Source organism: Pleurodeles waltl, chromosome 7, assembly GCF_031143425.1.
Source record: "Pleurodeles waltl isolate 20211129_DDA chromosome 7, aPleWal1.hap1.20221129, whole genome shotgun sequence".
In the NCBI taxonomy this organism is placed as follows: domain Eukaryota; kingdom Metazoa; phylum Chordata; class Amphibia; order Caudata; family Salamandridae; genus Pleurodeles; species Pleurodeles waltl.
In genome coordinates this window covers 676,506,822-676,528,226 of record NC_090446.1, presented here as the reverse complement: position 1 = coordinate 676,528,226, position 21,405 = coordinate 676,506,822, and the positions used below count along the sequence as shown (strand labels likewise).

The 21,405-nt window shown below is 47.8% G+C and overlaps 1 protein-coding gene across 3 annotated transcripts in view; it reads left to right on the top strand.

Annotated features, from left to right (window-relative positions):
* RBM27 (RNA binding motif protein 27) overlaps window positions 1-21,405 on the top strand; it is a 622,061-nt gene that overhangs the window by 509,922 nt on the left and 90,734 nt on the right. The window lies entirely within an intron of this gene.

The window sequence follows — 21,405 nt, the reverse complement described above, 5'->3', positions numbered from 1 at the left end:
TTTGTTGTACCTTTCTGCACTGATATTGCGAAGATGATTCTTTATTTGGACTGACCGCAATCACAATTGTGTTCACTAGTTAACGTTATCTGTTTGTAGTAGGAAAGTAAATATTCACTTCGGCCAAAGGGAAATCTAGGTCTAGATTAATTCTGTATATGTGGTCTTTACTTCATTTTTATCTTTGTCATTCCCTCTGCCTCCAAAGACCTTACTAATGACCGACTTCTAGTTGCAGATTCCTTACCTTTGAATTTCCCTAGACGTCAGACTGGATCCGGAGATTTATCTTCGAGCAGTACCTCTGCGCGCCATCAAGTGGCGTCGGTCAACTCGGCGGGCGTCGCTGGTCTAGTGGTTGCCACAATGATGCCGCGGTCGTATATAGGCACCTCCTCGCCCCAGCGCGCTGACGTCGGTTCTTTTCTTTCTGTGCCAGCCTACACGCAGATCCAGAAAAAAGCTACCTCTGTCACTTTTTGACTACAATAACATTTTTGTTGAATTCTTTTTGATGTGATCGTGATTGCGTCAAGGGATGTCCCGGAAGACCGGTTTTAAGCCCTGCGACTCCTGTCACCGAATGATGTCGGTGACTGATCCGCACCTCCTGTGTCTTTGGTGCCTGGAGCGCGATCACGACCTGAAGTCGTGCTCGGAGTGTAAGGCTATGAACCCGAAAGCTTTGAGGGAATGGTCCCTAAAGCTAATGGTGGCCCAACACTCGACTCCGCGGCGCTCACAGTCTCGTTCAAGAGGAAGGACTTGACCGGTGCAGAGTCATCACCACTCTTGGTCCTCGAAGTCATCAGGACATTCGGGTCATAAGAAAAAAGTCAAAGAAGGACAAGCGTTCTTCAACTTCACCCCGTCACTCAGATGATGCAGCTGGGGAAGAGTGTCTACTCTAGGCCTTCAACCTCCGAGCCTTCATCTTCCCAGACTTCTGGGAGCCGTAGCCACCCATGCCCAGCTCAGAGTTTTATGAGGCGATGCGCCTTATTTTTGGGAAGACCGACCCACCTGCGGTGCCCTCGGGCACTGGTGAGTCAGCTTCGGCCAAGGCTCCAGAGGGCTCCTCGGATCCAATCTCTGATCTGTCCTGACGCCGGTTGTGCCATAGCCACCTTCCCTGACGTTGGGTCAGACGTCGACGCTCTTGACGTCAGTTGGGCTCAGTCGACGTCGATCCCATTCTCCCACCCAACGAACCGAAGCCGGAACAACGCCGCTCAATGCTGATTCTGTTATCTGCGGGCTCTCCAGGCCCAGGTGCATGATTTGTTGTGGACTGGATACGACCGATTCTCTGGGCAGATCAACTGTGGCATTGGGACATGGTGCATCGACGGTGGCATTGGGACACAGTGCCTGGCTGAGAACATCTGGCTTCTCAGGGGATGTCCAGCAATCTCTGATGGACATGCCCTTTAATGGCACGTCTCTTTGGAGACAAGGCGGACTCAGTGCTCGAGCGCTTCAAGGATTCCTGAGCCCAGCAGTCCGCCTTTCACCTCTTTCATGGTTACGGAAGGGGCACCCAACCATGTTCTCTCCCCCCCCCTCCCCTTGACCATCGATCGACCTGCGCATGCTGTACAGCCCCTGCGCGGCCACAGATGCTGGATCCCACCCCCCCGGGGATCAGAGAGCCAGCGGGTCGCCCAGTCTACCACGTCCCCTCCTCAGCCTCCAAACCTTCCTACTCCGTGGGTACACCAGGAACCAGTTGGTGGCAGGATTCGCCATCACCTGCCCCAATGGCAATCCACTACCCTCGGACAGGTGGATTCTCCAGATTGTCTAAAGGGGCTACTCTCTCCCCTTCGAGACACCTCCTCCAGCCATGCCACCTTCATACAATTGCATATCGTAGGATCATATGGCACTTCTCCATGAGGAAGTCCAAGCCCTTTTGGCCAAAGGAGCTGTAGAGAGGATTCTGCTGCCAGAAGTAGGCTGTGGTTGCTCTTCCCGCTACTTTCTGGTGCTGAAAAAGGACAATGGTCTTCGTCCTATATTAGATCTTCGGTCCCTCAACCTCTTCCTCAAGAAGAAGTTCAAAATGTTGACATTAGCTCAGGTCCTATCTGCCCTGGACCCCGGAGACTGGATGGTAGCGTTGGACTTGCAAGACGCATACTTCCACATCCTCTGTCTGGCCCCCCAGATGTTATCTACGATTCGTGGTAGGTCACAAGCACTTTCAGTTCACCTGGGCCTTACGAGTGCCCCTCAGGTGTTCACGAAAGTGATAGTAGTGGTGGAGGCCCCAGACATTCGTCCCCCACCTCCAGACTACAGCAAACCTTTTGCATTCGCTGAGGTTCACTATCAACGTGCCAAAGTCACACCTGACTCCTTCTCAGACGCTCCCGTTCATCAGAGCTGTTTGGATACAGTGCAGTGTTTGGCGTATCATCCTGAAAAGCGAGTCCAGGATATTCAGGCTATGATTCCGATGTTTCAGCCTCTATCCTGGATTCGGTGAGAATGAGACCGAGGCTGCTGGACCTCATGGCCTCCTGCATCCTTCTAGTTCATAAGGCCAGATGGCATATACAGGCTCTGCAGTGGGACCTGAAGTTCCAGTGGGAATCTCTCTTACAAGGTCCAGATCTCAGAAGGAACTGCAAGAGACCTGCAGTGGTGGTTAACGAACCAGGATTAGGTCAAAGGCAGATCCCGCTCCTTTCCCCAACCAGATCTTACAGTAGTGACGATGCATCACTCCTGGAATGAGGCGGCCACCAGGGAGAGGAGATCAGAGGCTTCTGGTCTCTGGCGGAAACTGGGCTGCATATCAATCTTCTGGAGCTCCGAGTGATTCGACTTGTATTAAAAGCATTCCTTCCCTCTCTCAAAGAGAAAGCAGTGCAGGTGTTCACAGACAACACCACCGCCGTGTGTCCTTGCAACAAATTAATATAAACCTGGCAACAGAAAGCTTAGAATGGCCGCATACTCCTATACTGTGAAAGTATAAAGCGGGTGCTCATACGCATAAACAAATTGTTGCCAAACATGTGTACTGGTAAGGAAACCTTAACCAGTATAGAAACTTACAAATAGAAAAATATGTGGAGCACTCCTATAGACTTAATTAGGTTTTATGAAAACAGTTATGAGAAAAGAAACAAATACAGATATGAATATGTGAGTAGAATAGATATGTACAAACTTTTGAAAAATATGAAACAGATACATAAAGAGATGCAGTCCCTACACACCAAGTATTCCCAGAAAATAATATTTGACATCTTCAACAGTATTTGACAGTACAAGTTAAACCTACATAAATCAAAAACACACACTAAAATAATGTCCAAAGTAAATCCATACAGAAAAGATCCTGATGGTGATAATAAGGTTCAATCCAATCACTGGATTAAATCAGAAATTGTTCCGTTCATGATCATAAAGTTCACTCAGATTGGAAAAAACAGCCAACAACTCCAGCCGACACGTGTTTCGTCCTAGTTAGGACTTTATCAAGGCTCTTGAGGGGGTATGTCTCCATATCATAATCTTGGATACCTGAATATGGTCATTAAGTAAACCGTCCCATCAAACACATGAACTTGTGAAAACTCGCTTGTCTCGCTAAGATAGTCCGCCAAATAACATTTGGAACAGCTCCCGCCTGCACCGGCCGCCTCCTCCTGAAGAGGTCATAAATATTATTTTCTGGGAATACTTGGTGTGTAGGGACTGCATCTCTTTATGTATCTGTTTCATATTTTTCAAAAGTTTGTACATATCTTTTCTACTCACATATTCATATCTGTATTTGTTTCTTTTCTCATAACTGTTTTCATAAAACCTAATTAAGTCTATAGGAGTGCTCCACATATTTTTCTATTTGTGGCCTTGCAACAAACAAGGCGGACTGGGGTCGTAGACCCTTTGTCAAGAGGCTCTTCGCCTCTGGACTTGGCTGGAACATCAGGGCATTTATCTGGTGCTTCAACACCTGGCGGGCGCCTTGAATGCCAGGGCAGACTAGCTCAGCTGACAATGCGTAGTCGATCTTGAATGGCGTCTCCATCGGACGTGGCACAAGGTCTCTTCCTTCAGTGGGGAGTACCTTAATTAGACTTGTTTGTCTCAGTTGAGAATGTGCAATGTCAGCTGTTTTGCGCATTGGAGTTTCCAAGGCGGCACTTTCTTGGAAACGCTTTTCGTCACGAGTGGAGTTCAGGCCTCCTGTACGCCTTTCCACCCATACCACTTCTGCCCAGAGTTGTGAAGAAGATCAGGCAAGACTGGGCCCAAGTAATCCTGGTGGTTCCGGAATGGGTACGAAGAGTCCTGGTATCCCAAACTGTTGAGCTTGGCCATCGCTTCTCCGATCAGACCACCTCTTTGGGAGGATCTTCTGTCGCAGCAACAGTTAAGGGTCATCCACTCGAACCTGTCCACCCTCTGCCTCCTTGCGTGGAGATTGATCGGTGACAGTTGACATCTTTTGACCTGCCACCCGAAAGTCTGTAGCGTTATCTTGGCAGCCAGGTGTCCCTCAACCAAAACCGTATATGCCTGTCGTTGGAAGAAATTTGTGGCATGGTGCATCAACAAATCTGTTGACCCTCTATCTGCTCCTCTAACTCAAGTCCTTCTCTTTTTTGTTTCACTTACCCAACAGGGCTTCACCCTAGTTACCCTTGAGGGATATCTCTCTATCTCTGCTTTCTTGATGTTACCAGTTCAACCTTCTTTATTCAAATCTCCCATTGTTGGGAGGTTTCTTAAAGGCCTCTCACATATTTTTCCTCCTATCCCATTCATCATGCCGTAAATGGGATCTGAACCTAGTATTAACATACCTTATGTGTGCCCTGTTTGAGCCACTTCACAACTGCCCTTTATGGCTCTTAACCATCAAAACTATCTTCTTGGTTGCCATTACCTCTGCCTGGAGAGTAAGTGAGCTCCAGGCTCTCATCTAAACCACCTTTACTGGCAATACACCCTGACAAACTGGTGCTTCGTACAGGGGCTTCTTTTCTACCTAAATTAGTGACACCCTTCCATGTCGGGCAGTCCATCACTATGCCTACCTTTTTATGCACCCCTACATCCCTCACATGAAGAGGAGAGACTCCACCGTATGGACCCAAAAAAGAGCGTTGGTGTTATACCTTGATCGTACCAAAGACTTCTAGGTGGACGATCAACTCTTTGTGGGTGCAGAAGAGGACCATTTCTAGATGGGTGCTCTTATGCATCAAACTGTGCCAGGCTCTGGCTATGAAGCAACCTCCTGAAGGTTTGCCTGCCCACTCCACCAGATCTACTGCTGCTACCATAGCTCTAGCACGGGGAGTTCCAATCCTGGACATCTGTCAGGCAGCAGTGTGGGCATCTCTGCACACTTTCACCAAACACTACTGCCTGGCCAGTCTGGTCCGCAGGGTCGGCTACTTTGGCCGTTCGGTCCTGCAGGACTTCTTGGTGTGATCTTGGTTAGCAGCCCACCTCCGGGTATTGTATTGCTCAGGTATCTATTCAAAGGTAAGGAATCTGCAACTAGAAGTCTCTATCAGATGTACAAGTTACTTACCTTCAGTAACGGTATATCTGGTAGAGACATTCTAGTTGCAGATTCCTTACAGACCCGCCCATCCTCCCCTCACTGTGAACTGATTTCTAGGGACAGGAACTTCCCTTTAAGGGCCTTAGTTTTGGCGCATCACTCTGTGTTCTTCATGGCTTTGTGCTACTGGCCTGGAAAGTCGTGAAAATAAATCTACGGGTGCCTATATACACTTGCAACGTCATCACAGCGACCACGACACCAACGACGGCAGCGGTGTCGACCGACGCCACTTGACGGCGCATAGAGGTACTGCTCGAAGAATAATCTCCGGATCCAGGCTGACACCTGAGGAAATTGAAAGGTAAGGAATATGCAACCAGAATGTCTCTACCAGATATATGGTTACCAAAGGTAAGTAACTTGTACTTTAAAACATTGCTGAGATGGATGCTACTAGCATCACATTTTTCAGCATTTAAATATTGTCCATTTTCCAGATTAAATATGGAAACGTTTCCCCAGCAATAGATCTCCGATGCATCAAGGTTGCCTCATGCAGCCACAGAAAAGACTGGCTGCCTTGGTTGTTATGACATTTGAGTATATAAGGCACCAGCCGACACACTAGTGTCCTTACCTGTTGTAGCTCATCTATAGCTCTTCTTAGTGCTTCACCAATAAAATTCTTCAGGAAGTACGTCATACGTCTCCTTCTGTGATTTCCGGGTTTAAATTCTGTGAAATATTGTGGAAAGATCTCCATGCTGCACTGACACAACATTTCCAAATGGTGTCTAGAATCCAGACAGCACCTCTCAGTCTACCACTCCTGTTCATTGATGTACTTGAAGGTCGTCAAAGAGCTGAAGGCCAAGCTATTTTTTTTGAAGGGCCACACGGAGATGCTAAAGGAAAATCTATATTACTTCAGGAAGTCTTCTGACAAGTAGCAATCTCCATAAATATCTTTAAAAAAAACAAAAACACCAAAATCCTAGGAAGGAGAAATCGTCATCTTCCGCAAGGAAACGGTCCCATTTCTTGGGCCATTTGGGGTCCCAGTTCTGTTTCCCAATTCTGGGCTCTTCCTCATCGTTGGAGCAGCTTCATATGCTGGAAAAGTTGAAGCCTGAATTTCCATCTGCCTTGGCTGGATTGAAGCTTTACACCATGAAGGCCCTTGAGGGTTTGGCTGTTCCAATGCCTTAAACCCCAGTACCACTGACTGCGCAGTGACATGCTTTGGACTTGGTGCCGCTCCCAGTGCCCTCCAAGGTACCGAACCACATGCCTTTTGCACTGGTAATAATTCAGTAGTAGCTGCCTCCCTTGGAGCCAATTTTGGTGCCACTTCTAAAGCCTTCAAAGATTGCTGACTTCTGAATGCCAAAAGAAAACATTCTCAGCCTGTTTTTTGAATATCCCTGGACAAAGGGACACAGATTAACCCACATGGACGAATCTTTTGAACCTGATGATCTAGACCTACACCTGACAAAGATTGTCGAAGGGCTGACAACCTCTTCCCTTCTTGTAACACAGATGCTGGCCTGTACCTGTGCATGGAAAACACTGGTGGTCTGGTACATCTCTTGAAGGGTATGTTCCTTACCTCTTTGGCCTCCTTTTGACAAAGTGTCTTAGTTCATTTTTGTGGTACAGAACGGAACTAAAGCATTGGAATTAACATTTCCCTCCACTGATGCTAAATCTTGCATTTTGACAAAAATCTTGCTGTCTTTCTCCACCTTTTCACAGGCTGTATGGCCTTTTAACAAGACTCTTTTGAACCCTGTATTGGCTGCATTGGTGTATCCATTCTTAGGGCTGGCAGTCCACAGGCAGATTGCTTGACAAAACAGACATGAACCTTGTAACCCGAAGTTGTTTCCTTTGCATCCTTCACTGGAGTGACTAGTAGTCCAAGAAGCCTCTGTTAAATTCATTGTAAATGCATTTCGTACTGCCCCATCAGATCAAGAGTCTTAGAGGTTGGACTTTATGGGATGAAAAGTCTTTGCCTTTGGTGGCTTCAGACTTGACTCAACAAGAGACTACTGGGTCGTTGGAGAAATTGGCTTCTCAGTCTGACTACATGGTCTAGTCAGTAATGTTTTTGATGCTTCCAGACAGATCCTAAAATGTGACCTCGGGCTGTGGACACCGTGGATTGATCCTTGGACACGACTGTCACTTTGATGTCATTCTTGGATGTGTTCCAGTGGATTTTGTCGAAGTAACCCTTATGGACATGTCCTTTGATGGCAAATGCTTTCCAGAGAGAACGCTTAATTCTTCCTTGAGCACTTCAAATCCAAAGCATACTTGCTGGGATTGGCTGCCACATAAAACAGTTCCACTAGCAGTACAGGAAGTTTCAGGGCTACTCCAAGGCCCAACAGTTCAGTTAGTGCCTACCTCCACAGCTTGTTCAGACACTCCAACAAGTATATTCAGGTATGACTGTTATGGAGGGATTCCATCTCAAACAACAGAAGCAGCTAGATTATCTTGCATTCTGTGCTGCTTCAAAACATGTATGAAACCCCCACCAAAACTTTCCCAACAACATCCGTTAGAGTGGAGTTTCTCCCTTTTCTCCACCATTTAAGATATCATGATAGTGTGCTAAGTCATCTAGCTAACTTTAACAGGTTACTGCCTGCCTCTCCTTTCACCAGTATATGCTCTCCTGCACCACCTTCAGTTTGAAGATGGAAGTTCTTCCTATACAGAAGAAATGGACTATAGAGGTGTGTAGGAAGCTGGCTCTGTATGTACTATCAAAATGAGATTTAGAGTGGACAGTGTCCAGGTGTTCCCCAAGAGGCTTGACAGAGGCAATAATAGTTAATACTAATGCTCTATTTGTGCTAGTGTGGTCGATCAGTTAGACTTATCAGAGGGTAGTGTTAAGCATTTGGTGTACACACACAAGCAAGAAGTGAAAAAACACACACACTCAATGACTTAACTCCAGGACAATAAGTTCTTATATAGAAAAATATTATTTTGTCAATTTACTTCTAGAACCACACGATTAATTTAGCAGGTAAGTACATTAAATGAAAGGTACTTTGCATAGTAATACTTAGGACTTTGAATAGAATCTATATTGTACGCAGTTTACTTTAAAATGGCAAAAAGCTATTTTAAAAGTGGACACTGCAATTTTCAACAGTTCCTGGGGGAGGTAAGTAAAGAACAGTTTCTGAGGTAAGGACCACACTTACGGGTTCAGTCTCCGGGGCATAGGTAGCCCACCGTTGGGGGTTCAAGGCAACCTCAAACACCCAGCAACACAGGGCCGATCAGGTGCAGAGGTCAAACGGGATCCAAAATATTGTGGGCGCCTATGGAAACAGGGGGTACTCAGGTTTCAGTCTGCTTGCAGGCAAGTACCCGCGTTGTCGGAGGGCAGACCAGGGGTGTTTGGAGGCTTACTGGAGGGGCCCCAAGTAGGCACAAAGATCACACCTTTAGAGGCACTAGGGCAGCCGGGTGCAGTGTGCAGACAGGGCATCGGATGTTCAATAGGTTTCATTGGAGGGACCCAAGGGTCACTAAGGCGCTGCATGCAGGGCACAGGGGGGCCTCTCGGGCAAGCCACCATCTGGGCAAGGGTGAAGGCTGCCCACTGGTCGTTGCTGCACCGGTGGTAGGTTTCTCATGGGCTTGGGGGGTACGGGTGCAGTGCTTCTCCAAGCGTCAGACATCTTCATCCTGGGAAGTCGCGGTCAGGGGGGTCCTCGGGATTCCCTCTGCAGGCATCGTCGTGGGGGTGCAGAGAGGTCAGCCCAGGGTAGACACGTTGTCGGAGTCACCTGGGGGTCCTCTCTGGATAGTTGGTTTCTCTGGACACGGGCCAGGGCCGTCGGGTGCAGAGTAGTTGGACTCATGCTTCTGAGGTGAGAGTCCCTTTAAAGTTGGTTTCTTGGTTTTCTTTTTGGGCAGGTCCGCTGTCCATGGGAGTTTCTGGTCCTCAATGATGCAGGCAATCCCCTAGAGGCTTTTCAGGTGTCGCTGGTCCTGCAGAACACGATGCTGCTCGTGCAGAACACGTTTCTTCTTTTCTTGCAGCTTTTTGAAGTAGAAGACTGGCCGATAGGGCTGGGGACGCGTCAGTTGGTGTCTCCTTCTCTTCTTTGCGGAGTTTTCAGCTCAGCAATCCTTCTTCTTTCTTTAGGTCGTCGGGAATTTGAAGAGCTGGGTTCAGGGTCACTCCTAAATATTAAATTTAGGTGTGTGTTAGGGTCAGAGGGCAGTAGCCAATGGCTACTGTCCCTGAGGGTGGATACACCCTCCTTGTGCCCACTCCCTCCCTCTCGGGAGGGGTGCACATCTCTACCCCTATTGGTCATAATCCTCCAAAGCAAGATGGAGGATTTCTCAACAAAGGGGGTTCACTTCAGCTCTGAACACCTTTTGAGGGCTCGTCGGGGTGGGGGCGGTTGTGTGGCATCTCCTCTAGGTGGAGTTCCCTGGGGCACTGTAACACCAGGCTTGAGCCTTTGAGGCTCACCACCAGATGATACAGTTCCTGCAGGGGGGAGGTGTGAAGCACCTCCACCCAGGACAGGCTTTGTTTCTGACCACAGAGTGCACAAACGCACTCACCCCCTGTGGTCAGAAACTCGTCTGGAAGTGGCAGGCTGGCACAGACCGGTTAGCCTTGCACTAGCAGTTGTGCTAACATACATGGGGGTACCTCTAAGATGCCCTCTGTGTGCATTTTTCTATAAATTCCACACTGGCATCAGTGTGGGTTTATTGTGCTGAGAAGTTTGATTCCAAACTTCCCAGTATTCAGTGTAGCCATTAAGGTGCTGTGGAGTTCGTAATGACAGACTCCCAGACCATATACTCAGTATGGCTACCCTGCACTTACAATATCTGAGAATTGACTTACGCACTGTAGGGGCATAGTGCTCCTGCAGCTATACCCTCACCTGTGATATAGTTCACCCTGCCTTAGGGCTGTAAGGCCTGCTAGAGGGGTGATTTACCTATGCCACAGGCAGTGGTTTGTGGCATGGCACTCTGAGGAGTGCCATACCGTCTTAGACTTTTCTCGCAACTAGCACACACAAGCTGCAAAGCAGTGTACATGCAGTGGGTGAGGGGTCCCTGAGGTTGGCAAAATACATGTTGCAGCCTTTAGGGACCTTCCCTGGCCACAGGGCCCTTGGTACTAGGGGTACCTTTTACACAGGACTTAAATGTGTGCCGGGGCTGTGCCAATTGTGGAAACAAAGTTACAGTTTTAGGGAAAGAACACTGGTGCTGGGACCTGGTTAGCAGGGTCCCAGCACACTTCCTATCAAAGCAGGCATCAACACTAGGCAAAAAGTAGGGGGGGGCGGGTGACCATTCCAACAGTGGCATTTTCCTACACAACACCTCCCGCCTCCAAACAAAAGAGGATGAGACTAACCTTTCCCAAAAGAGTCTATTTTTTTAAGTGGAAGAAACTGGAAAGGCCATCTGCAGTAGCATGGGCAGTCCCAGGTCTGTATTTGTAGGAAGTTGGCTCTGTGCACACTATCTCTTACTTTGAGATAGTATATAGAGTCCAAGGGTTCCCCTTAGAGGTGAGATAGTGGCAAAATTAGATAATTATAATGCTCTATTTTGTGGTTATGTGGTCGAGCAGTAGGCTTATCAGAGGGTAGTGTTAAGCATTTGTTGTACACACACAGGCACTAAATGAGGAACACACACTCAAAGACTTCACTCCAGGCCAATACTTTATATGTAGAAAAATATATTTTCTTAATTTATTTTAGAACCACAAGTTTCAAGATTTGAAGTAAATACATAAAATGCAAGGTACTCCAGACAGGTAAGTAAGGCACTTTGAATTAGAGCAACAACATACACAGTTTTAGTTGAAATGGCAATAATCTATTTTAAAAGTGGACACAGTGCAAAAATCAACAGTTCCTGGGGGAGGTAAGTATTGGTTAGTTTTTCAGGTAAGTAAGGCACTTTCGAATTCCTGCGCATAGGCAGCCCTCCGTTGGAGGTTCAAGGCAACCCCAAAGTCACCACACCAGCAACACAGGGCCGGTCAGGTACAGAGGTCAAAGGAGGGCCCAAAACACATAAGCGCCTATGGAGAACAGGGGTGCTCGGGTTCCAGTCTGCCAACAGGTATGTACCTGCGTCTTCGGAGGGCAGACCAGGGGGGTTTTGTAGAACACAGGAGGGTGTGAGGGGGGGGCGTCACAAGTAGACACACAAAACACACCCTCAGCAGCACAGGGGCGACTGGGTGCAGTGTGCAAAGCAGGCGTCTGGTTTTGAATAGGAATCAATGGAGGGACCCGGGGGTCACCATAGCGGTGCATGCAGGGCACGGGGGCTTCTCGGGCCCGCCAACGACTGGGCTAGGCAGAGGGTCGGGTCGCCTGATGGCCACTCCTGCACTGGAGTTTGGTTCCTTCTGCTCCTGGGGGCTGCGGGTGCAGTGCTTGGTCCAGGCATCTGGTTCCTTGTTCCAGGCAGTCGCAGTCAGGGGGAGCCTCTGGATTCTCACTGCATGCGTCGCTGTGGAGGGTCCAGGGGGGGTCATCTCGGGTTACTCACAAGGACGTAGTCGCCTGGGAGTCCTCCCTGTAGTGTTGGTTCTCTGGAGCTCAAGCCGGGGGCGTCAGGTGCAGAGGGTGAAGCCTCATGCTTCCGGCGGGAAGTGTGAGTTCTTTAAAAGTTGCAAAGTTGTAGCTGTTTGTGGACAGTGCCGCTGTTCTTGGGAGTTTCTTGGTCCTTTGGGTTTCAGGGCAGTCCTCTGAGGCTTCAGAGGTCGCTGGTCCCTGTCGGTTGCGTTGCTGTGCAGTTTTCTGTGTGTCTGGAGACAGGCCGGTAGGGCTGGGGCCAAACCAGTTGTTGTCTCAGTCTTCTCTGCAGGGCTTTCAGGTCAGCAGTCCTTCCTATTGTAGGTTGCAGGAATCTGATTTCCTGGCTTCTGGGGTTCCCCTAAATACTAAATTTAGGGGTGTGCTTAGGTCAGGAGGGCAGTAGCCAATGGCTACTGTCCTGGAGGGTGGCAACAACCTCTTTGTGCCTCCTCCCTGAGGGGAGGGGGACACATCCCTAATCCTATTGGGGGAATCCTCCAATCTCAAGATGGAGGATTTCTAAAGGCAGGGGTCACCTCAGCTCAGGACATCTTAGGGGCTGTCCTGATTGGTGGGTGACTCCTCCTTGTTTTTCTCATTATCTCCTCCAGCCTTGCCGCCAAAAGTGGGGCAGTGGCCGGAGGGCCGGGCATCTCCCCTAGCTGGGATGCCCTGGGGTGCTGTAACAAAAGGCATGAGCCTTTGAGGCTCACCAGCAGGTATTCAAGTTCCTGCAGAGGGAGGTGAGAAGCACCTCCACCCAGTACGGGCTTTGTTCCTGGCAACAGTGACAAAGGCACTCTCCCCATGTGGCCAGCAACTCGTCTGGCTGTGGCAGGCTGGCAGAAACTGGTCAGCCTAGCACTAGGAGTCCAACTGGTATTCAGGGGACATCTTTAAGATGCCCTCTTGGTGTATTTTACAATAAATTCCACACTGGCATAATTGTGCATTTATTGTGCTGAGAAGTTTGATACCAAACTTCTCAGATTTCAGTGTAGCCATTATGGAACTGTGGAGTTCGTGTTTGACAAACGCCCAGACCATATACTCTTTATGGCTACCCTGCACTTACAATGTCTAAGGTTTGGCTTAGACACTGTATGGGCATAGTGCTTATGCACATAGGCCATCACCTGTGGTATAGTGCACCCTGCCTTAGAACTGTAAGGCCTGCTAGAGGGGAGACTTACCTATGCCACAGGCAGTGTGAGGTGGGCATGGCACTCTGATGGGAGTGCCATGTCGACTTAGTCATTTTCTCCCCACCAGCACTGTGAGGCAGTGTGCATGTGCTGAGTGAGGGGTTCCCAGGATGGCATAATACATGCTGCAGCCCTTAGAGACCTTCCCTGGCATCAGGGCCCTTGGTACCAGTGGTACCATTTACAAGGGACTTATCTGGGTGCCAGGGCTGTGCTAATTGTGGGAACAATGGTACAGTTTAGGGAAAGAACACTGGTGCTGGGGCCTGGGTAGCAGGGTCCCAGCACACTTTCAGTCATAACTGGTATCAGCAAAAGGCAGAAAGTCAGGGGGTAACCAGCCAAGGAGGCATTTCCTTACCACCCCACCCCAAATGAAAGCGGATGAGACTAACCTTTCCCAAGAGAGTCTTCATTTTCTAAGTGGAAGAACCTGGAAAGGCCATCAGCATTGACATGGGCAGTCCCAGGTCTGTGTTCCACTATAAAGTCCATTCCCTGCAGGGATATGGACCATCTCAACAGTTTAGCGTTTTCTCCATTCATTTGCATTAGGCATCTGAGAGGTCTGTGGTCAGTTTGAACTATGAATGAGTACCAAAAAGGTATGGTCTCAACTTCTTCAGGGACCAAATCACAGCAAAGGCTCCCTCTCAATGGCACTCCAATGCTGCTCCCTGGGGAGTAACCTCCTGCTAATAAAAGCAACAGGCTGGTCAAGGCTATCATCATTTGTTTGGGACAGGACTGCTCCTATCCCATGCTCAGAGGCATCTGTCTGCACAATGAACTGCTGAGGGTAATCTGGAGCTTTCAAAACTGGTGCTGTACACATAGCTTGCTTCAGGGTGTCAAAGGCCTTTTGACAGTCCACGGTCCAGTTCACTTTCTTGGGCATTTTCTTGGAGGTCAGTTCAGTGAGTGGTGTCATTATTGATCCATATCCCTTCACAAACCTCCTATAGTACCCAATCAAGCCAAGGAATGCCCTGACTTGAGTCTGGGTTTTTGGAGCTACCCAGTCCAGAATAGTCTGGATCTTGGGTTGGAGTGGTTGAACTTGGCCTCCACCAACAAGGTGACCCAAGTAAACCACAGTGCCCTGCCCTATCTGACATTTAGATGCTTGATAGAGAGGCCTGCTGCTTGCAGGGCCTGCAAAACCTTCTCCAGGTGGACCAGGTGATCCTACCAGTTGGACCCAAAGACAACAATATAATCTTTATATGCTGCACTGAAGGACTCCACACCAGCACAGACTTGATTTGCCAACCTTTGGAAGGTGGCTGGGACATTCTTTAAGCCAAAGGGCAAAACTATAAACTGATAATGCCCATCAGGTGTCGAGAATTCTGTTTTCTCTCTTGCTCCAGGAGCCATCCTAATTTGCTAGTACCCTGCAGTTAAGTCAAAGGTACTCAGCAATTTGGCTGCACCTAACTTGTCAATCAGCTCATCTGCTCTGGGTATGGGGTGAGAATCTGTCTTGGTGACAAAATTGAGTCCCCTGTAGTCCACACACAACCTAATTTCTCTCTTTCCATCTTTGGTATGAGGTTTGGGGACCAAGACCACTGGGCTAGCCCAGGGGCTGTCTGAGTGCTCTATTACCCCTAGCTCCAGCATCTTGTGGACTTCCACTTTGATGCTTTCTTTGACTTGGTCAGAATGTCTGAATATTTTGTTTTTGACAGGTAGTCTGTCTCCTGTGTCCACATCATGTGTACACAGATGTGTCTGACAAGGGGTCAAAGAAAACAGCTCAGCATACTGTTGCAGGACTTGCCTGCAGTCAGCTTGCTGTTGGGCAGAGAGGGTGTCCGAATAGACCACACCATCTACTGTCTCATCTTTAGGGTCCGTTGAGAGGAGGTCAGAGAGAGGTTCACTCTCTGCTTCCTGATCCTCATCAGTAACCATCAACATGGTTATTTCTGCCCTATTATAGAGCTTAAGGTGGTTAACATGGATCACCCTCTTGGGTGTGCTGCTAGTGCCCAGGTCCACCAGGTAAGGGACCCGACTCTTTTTCTCAAGCACTGGGTAAGGACCACTCCATCTGTCCTGAAGTGCGCTGGCAGCCGCAGGTTCCAGAACTTCTTCCCTGGTTGAAGTTCAACCATTTCAGCCTTTTAGTCATACCACAACGTCTGGAGTTGTTGGATCGCCTCAAGGTTTTTGAATGCCTTTTCCAAGTACTCAGCCATCTTTGAGCAGAGGCCAAGCACATATTCCACCACATCTTGTTTAGGCTCATGGAGAGGTCTCTCCCAGCACTCTTTTACAAGTGCTAGTGGTCCCTTTACAGGATGGCCAAACAGAAGCTCAAAGGTGGAAAACCCTACTCCCTTCTGTGGCTCCTCTCTGTAGAAGCAGGCAAGGCAGGAGGACACCCCATCTCCTTTTGAATTAGTCATGGAGCCCCATAATCATGCCTTTCAATGTCTTGTTAAACCTTTCAACAAGGCCTTTGGTTTGTGGATGATAAGGTGTGGTGAACTAAAGTCACCCCACACTCATTCCACATGTTCTTAAGGTAAGCTGACATGAAGTTGGTACCTCTGTCAGAAACCGCCTCCTTAGGGAAGCCCACTCTTGTAAGAATATCAGTTAGGGCCTTGGCTATTGCAGGGGCAGTAGTTGACCTAAGGGGAATTGCTTCATGGATTCTGGTAGCATGATCCACTACTACCAGTATGTGTTGGTTCCCTGAGGGCTGTGGTAGGTTCAAGTGGACCCACAATGTTCATACCAACCCTTTCAAGGGGGACCCCCATTACTGGAAATGGAATGAGGGGGGCCTTTGGATAACCACCTGTCTTGCCACTTGCTTGACAGGTATTGTATTGTTTGTAGAGCGCGTTCCGGCGGAAGCATCGAAGCGCTATGCAAACCATAAATGCAGAAAAACTATTCCAGAATGTCACTACTAATTAGTTTGTGAAAAGCCAGGTTTTAAGGCACTTCCTAAAGACCAGATGGTTCCGTATTTGTCGCATCGAAAGCGGCAAACCATTCCAAAGTCTGGATGCTTGCACCTAAACAGCGCAATCTCCCCATCTCGCTTTCCTACAGCGTGGGACCTTGATCATAAATCTAGATCTCAAATGTCTCGGGGGTTGATAAAACGAAAAAGTGGATTTTAGATAATCACATCCCAACAACTGAAGTGCTTTATGCGTAAGGCAGAGTGTCTTAAACATAATTCTCTTCCTAATTGGGAGCCAATGAAGAGATGTCACACACCTAGTAGCAGAAGAAAAATGGGGCATATTTAAAGTTAAGCGGGCCTCCGCATTCTGAATGGACTGCAGTTTATCCAGAGAGGATTTATTAGCATTAAGCAGCAAAGAATTACAGTAGTCCAGTCTAGAGGTGACCAACGCCAGTACGACCGGGCGTCGAAGGTCTTCCTCCAAAAGGTGAAGAATTTTCTTGAGAATTTTTAGTGTCCAAAAGCAAACCTTGACCAGATGATTAATCTGTAATTTAAAAGACAATACATCATCAAACATGATGCCCAAGTTTTTGGCAGCTGGTACCGGTGAAGGGCAGCCCCCACATACAGGCGGCCACCAGTTATTATCCCAAGGGGAATCTTTACCCCCAAAACACATGATCACTGTTTTGTCCCCATTGAGTTTCAACCAGTTACAAGTCATCCATTTATTAATTGCTAGCATTGAAAATTTTCCTTTGTGTCCTTCACATTATGACGATCTGAGCCCCAAATGAGCGCACCAGGTTAGCCAATGGAGACATATAAAGATTTAAAAGTGTCGGACTAAGAGAGGATCCCTGTGGGACGCCACAAGGAAGTTGGAAGGGAGAGGCCCTATAATCCCTTCACGCTACCGTCGTGGTTCTGTCCAACAAAAAAGAGCTGAGGAGCTGCAAGGCCTTCCCTCTCACTCCAACTTGGACCAGCCGGTTACATAAAGTAGAGTGAGAGATGGTGTCAAATGCTGCTGAAAGATCTAGTAGAACCAAGATCGACCCCTCGCCCCCTTTTCTCCGAATCATATCTGTGGTGGAAATAAGTGCCGTTTCCGTACTATGATCACCCCGAAAGCCGTGCTGTGAGGGATCTAATCCACCATTCTCCTGTAGGAAAGCAGACAGCTCCTGATTAAGATGTTTTTCTAATATTTTAGACAACCCTGGGAGTAACAAAATTGGGCGGAGATTGGAAAGATCCGCCACATCTTTCCCTGATTTTTTAATGAGTGGAATGACGTGGCCTGCTTCCAGATATCAGGAAAGATTCCTTCCTGAAGAATCTCTGCATACACCGGTTCCAATGCCTCGGCCATCATCTGAGGATCTAGCTTAAGTACCCGTGGTGGGCAAAGATCTGTGGGTGCACCTGATTTAAGGGCCAAAAGAAAGTCTCTAATTGTGTTTACGGAGAGCGGTTGAAAATTATCCAAAGTATTCAGTGATTTAGCCGTACATACGGAACCTATATTCACATACTCTGTCCAGGCAGGGAGTGGGGGACTAAAATTATTCACCAGATTGATGGTTTTATTGTGGAAAAAGTCTGCCACTGACTTACAAAATTGCATTGAGTTCTCCAAAGGGGTAGCTGCTACAGAAGGAGAGGTGATGCAGGAGCTATAAAACTCCCTTACTTTCTGGGACATATTGGGAAAATAGAAATGGTTCACTAATCTGTCCCATGTCTTGGTTTGTCCCAAATGTCCAGCTAAGGAGGTGTCATGGGGCAAAGTGAGGATAAACTCTCTAAACTCCTGAGGCACTACCACTCTCCTATTGGCACCAGGTTTGGAATCTCTTGCTTCAGTGTAAAGGAGTCCATACTCCCAAAAGACCCTGTGGGAGTCACTGACCTCTCCTTTCTCCTGATCAGCAGCTCCCTGTCTCAGGCCTTCAAGAGTGGAACAAGTCTTTTGTCCCTGGCACAGCTGTTCCCTTGAGGGTCCCCCTGGGCCTTGTAAGGTTCTCGCTCCATGGACTCAGTTCCCTCAGGGGATAGGACATTTTCCTGGGAAGAGAGGTATTTTTTCTTGTGCTGTACAGAGGCTGGTCCCCCAGTCCTCTTACCTTTTCTCTTATTCGTTATTTCAGGCTCCAACACTTTTTTCACCCTGTGCTCTGCTCTGTGCTCTTGTTTTTACACATACCAGTTCAGGGATATCCAGCATGGCTGCATGGGTTTTCGGTTCTTCCTCAGCCCGTGCTGAGGACTCCAAATCATTCCCTAGCAAACATTCTACTGGGATTGCAGAAGAGACCACTACTTGCTTCAGGCCAGTAACCTCTCCCCATTCTAAAGTCACCATTGCTATGGGATGGACCTTAGTTTCATGGTCAGCATTGGTGACTGGATTTGTTTGTCCAGCCAAATACTGTCCTGGGGAAACCAGTTTTCCTGTCACCATGGTGACACTGGCACCTGTATCCCTCAGGGCTTCTACCTTTGTTCCATTTATCAAGAGCTGCTGCCTGTATTTTTGCATGTTAGGCGGCCAGGCAGCCAGTTTGGCTATATCCACCCCACCCTCAGAGATTAAAGTAGCTTGAGTGGGAACCCTGATTTTCTCTGGGTACACTATTGATCTCACTTGGAGACTGGGCATTCCAGTGCTAACTGGAGTAGAAGTTGTTGGACTTATCTTGGGACAGGCCTTGAATCCAGTTTGGTGTCCATTCTGTCTACAGATGTGACACCAGGCCTTCTTGGGGATCAGAGTTTTTACCCTTCTACCCATTTGTGGACTTTGAAGAGGCTCGGGCACACCCTCCTGAGCATGTTTTTTGGTGTCCTTGAAAAGACTCTTTAGTTTTGTCCTTGGATGTCTCACCACCGCTCCCCTGGGGAGGCTTTGTGACCCCTTTCTATTGGTCACCCCGTTGAAGTTTTGGTCACCCTTGTCTTGACCCAGTGGTCTGCCTTCTTTCCCAATTCTTGGGGAAAAATTGGACCTAGGTCTCCCAGATGTTGATGCAACTTGTCACTGAAGCAGTTACTTAACAGATGTTCTTTCATAAATAAATTATACAGCCCATCATAGTCATGCACTCTACTGCCAGTTAGCCAACCATCTAGTGTTTTGACTGAGTAGTCAACACAATCAACCCAGGACTGGCTCAAGGTTTTGTGAGCCCCCCTGAACCTAATTCAGTACTCCTCAGTTGAGAATCCAAAGCAGTCAATCAGGGTAGCCTTCATGAGGTCATAGGATTCTACATCTTTACCAGAGAGTGAGGAGTCCATCCCTACACTCACCAGTAAACAGTACTGAAAGGAGAGCTCCCCAGTGTGATCGGTTTAGCTTTCTGGTTGCACAAGCCCTCTCAAAAGCTGTAAACCATTTGGTGATATCAACACTTTCATATCTTGAAACAATCCCTTTGGGGATTTTTAGGATGTTAGTATTCTCTCTGACCCCATTCAAGTTGCTGCCACCATTTATGGGTGCTAAACCCATTTCTGCTCTCTCCTTTTCTAGAGCTGTTTCTCCAAAGCTAACCTTTCTGCCATCCTTGCTAAAAGGATGTCCTCCTTATTGAGGCTGTCCTCAATGTTCCCAGAGGGACTGGACTCCCCTGTGGGGGAAGCAGAATCTCTGAGTCTGATTTGTGGAGACAGGGGTGTTGGAATCCTGGTATCCGTAGTTATGATAGGAGTGGGGAGTTCTACTTCCTGATACCCAACTTCTTCCCCATCTGAGGGGAGGTCTTCCCCTTCAGTAGGGGGTGGTCCCTGGTGTACTCTGCCAAGAGCTCCTGGAGCTTGACCTTGGTAGGGTTGGACCCAGTTTTAATCTTTCTTAGCTTACAGAAGGACATTAGCTCTATCATCCCTAGAAGAAGGTAAGGGTTGAGTTTGAGTTCCCTCAACATATTCTCTGAGCTACTCATTATGTCTCTAAAAGTTGGGATTACTTTTTAAGAAACTAAAACCTAGGTCTAGTTCTTAAATCCTAACTTTTACAAAACTTTTAAACTTAAAAAGAGATTCTAACCTGGACTTGCACAAGGCCCTAGCATGACTTTTAAAAGTTTGGAAAAATAGTCAAAATTCAAAAATCTATTTTCTAATGACACTTTTGGAATTTAGTCGTCTGATCAGGTATTGGCTGAGTAGTCCAGCAAATGCAAAGTCTTAGCCCCCACCGCTGATCCACCAATGTAGGAAGCTGGCTGTGTATGTACTATATCAAAATGAGTTATTGTGTGCACATAGTCTAGGGGTTCCCCAAGAGGCTTGTAAGAGGCAATAATAGATAATACTAATGCTCTATTTGTGGTAGTGTGTTCGAGCAGTTAGTCTTATCAGAGGTAGTGTTAAGCATTTGTTGTACACACACAAGCAACAAGTGAAAACACACACTCAATGACTTAACTCCAGGCCAATAGGTTTTTAAATAGAAAATATTATTTTGTTAATTTATATCTAGAACCACAAGATTCATTTAGCAGGTAAGGACATTAAATGAAAGGTACTTTGCATAATAATACTAAGGACTTTGAATATAATCAATATTGTACATCATTTTCTTTAAAATGTCAAAAAGCTGTTTTAAAAGTGGACACTGCAATTTTCAACAGTTCCTGGGGGAGGTAAGTAAAGTACAGTTTCTGAGGTAAGTACCACACTTACGGGTTCAGTCTCCAGGGCATAGGTAGCCCACCTTGGAGGTTCAAGGCAGCCCCAAACACCCAGCAGCACAGGGCTGGTCAGGTGCAGAGGTCAAACAGGAGCAAAAATAACGTGGGCGCCTATGGAGATAGGGCGTGCCTAGGTTCCAGTCTGCTTGCAGGTAAGTACCTGTGTTGTCAGAGGGCAGACCAGGGGGCTTTAGAGGAGTACTGGAGGGGCCCCAAGGAGGCACAGACAACACCCTCAGCGGAACAGGGGCAGCCGGGTGCAGTGTGCAAACAGGGCGTATGGTTCTCAGTAGAACTCTATGGAGGGACCAGGGGATCACTTAAGCACTGCAGACAGGGTACACTGGGGCCTCTTGGGCAAGCCACTGACTTGGCAAGGGTGAGGGCCGCCTGCTGGTCGTTGCTG